Source organism: Apium graveolens, chromosome 6, assembly GCF_009905375.1.
Source record: "Apium graveolens cultivar Ventura chromosome 6, ASM990537v1, whole genome shotgun sequence".
Lineage (NCBI taxonomy): Eukaryota > Viridiplantae > Streptophyta > Magnoliopsida > Apiales > Apiaceae > Apium > Apium graveolens.
Window position 1 is genome coordinate 132,789,412 of NC_133652.1, and position 2,158 is coordinate 132,791,569.

A 2,158-nucleotide genomic window follows, 5' to 3' on the forward strand; every position below is an offset into this window, starting at 1 on the left:
CCCCCTGGTTTTCAGCAAACACAGTATGCACCTCACAGCAACTCCAGCTGCAACAAGCCAATAAAAAATCTGAATTAGAGGAGTTGAAACTTATGTGCAAGAGTCAAGATGTTTCTATCAAGACCTTGGAAAATCAAATTGGGCAAATTGCCAATGTCTTGCTAAATCGTCAGCCTGGTACATTACCTAGTGACACTGAAGTGCTAGGAAATAGGGAAGCTAAGGAGCAGGTAAAGGCAATCACTTTAAGGTCTGGAAAGGTTGTGAATCCCGAACAAACTCAAGAGTTGACTAAAGAAGTTGGGGCTGAGAAAGAAGTAGTACAGCGGGATGAAGAAGTGGGACCAAGGAAGACTACTGTTGAGCACACTCCGCCCGAGGGTAATACATGGGAGAAACAGATCTATCCTCCACCGCCTTTCCCCAAGCGGTTGCAGAAGAAAAAGCTGGACAAGCAATTTGAGAAGTTTTTGGAGGTGTTCAAGAAACTTCATATCAACATACCTTTCGCCGAGGCTCTCGAGAAGATGCCTAGTTATGCAGAGGTTATGAAAGGTATTCTCTCTCGGAAGGTGAAGCTAGTTGATTTAGAGAGAGTCACTCTCACGGAAGAATGCAGTGTTGTGATGCAACAAAAGTTGTCTCCGAAGCTTAAAGATCCAGGAAGCTTCACTATTCCATGTACTATTGGAAAAGTATCTTTTGACAGATGCTTATGTGACTTGGGAGCTAGCATCAATCTGATGCCTTTATCAATTTTTAAGCAGTTGAATTTACCTGATCACAAACCGACTTATATGACCTTGCAGTTGATCGACTGTTCTATTACATATCCGCGAGGTATTATAGAGGATGTCTTGGTCAAGGTTGATAAACTAATATTTCCTGCTGATTTCATAATTCTTGATTTCGAGGAGGATAAGAAGATTTCCATAATCTTGGGAAGACCTTTCTTGGCGACTGGCCGAACCTTGATAGATGTGCAGAAGGGTGAGCTCACCATTAGAGTTTTGGATCAGGATGTTACTTTTAATGTGTTCAATGCTATGAAATTCCCTACTGATAATGAGGAGTGCTTATAAGTGGAGTTGGTCGATTAGGTGGTCACCTCGGAACTTGATCAATTACAAAGGTCTGATGCCTTAGAAAAAGCCTTATTGGGGAATTCAGAGAGTGAAGATGACGAAGGGGAAGAACAATTGCAATATTTGAATGCTTCTCCCAGGAAAAGGAAAATCGATATGCCTTTTGAATCTCTTGGAATGGAGGAATTGAACAAAACTCCTAAACGCCTCAAGCCTTCTATTGAGCAAGCTCCCACTCTTGAGCTTAAGCCTTTACCTGAACATTTGAGGTATGCATTTTTAGATGATGCATCTACTCTGCCTGTTATTATTGCATCTGACCTTTCAGGTAGTGATGAGGAAAAGCTTTTGAGGATTCTGAGAGAGTTCAAGTCGGCAATCGGATGAACTATAGCAGATATCAAGGGAATCAATCCTTCTTACTGTTTGCATAAAATTCTGCTATAGGAAATAGCAAATCTACGGTTGAGCAGCAAAGAAGACTTAATCCTATCATGAAGGAAGTAGTGAAGAAATAAATTCTTAAGTAGCTAGATGCAGGGATCATCTACCCTATCTCTGACAGTTCATGGGTAAGCCCGGTTCAATGTGTGCCAAAGAAAAGTGGAATTACTGTGGTGGCAAATGGGAAAAATGAGCTTATTCCTACAAGGACAGTCACGGGGTGGAGAGTTTGCATGGACTACAGGAAGCTAAACAAAGCCACTAGGAGGGATCACTTCCCCTTGTCCTTCATTGATCAGATGCTTGACAAGTTGGTCGGTCTTGAGTACTATTGTCTTCTGGATGGTTATTCGGGTTACAATCAAATTTGTATCGCTCTAGAAGATCAGGAGAAAACTACCTTCACTTGTCAATTTGGTACTTTCGCCTTCAAACGAGTTTCTTTTGGTCTGTGTGGTGCGCCAACCATATTTCAGAGATGTATGATGGCCATCTTTTCTGACATGATTGGAAAGAATGTGGAGGTGTTCATGGATGACTTTTCAGTCTTTGACAATTTTTTTGATGAATGCTTGCAAAATTTTGGACATGTTCTCAAGAGGTGTGTTGAGACCAATCTGGTTCTCAAT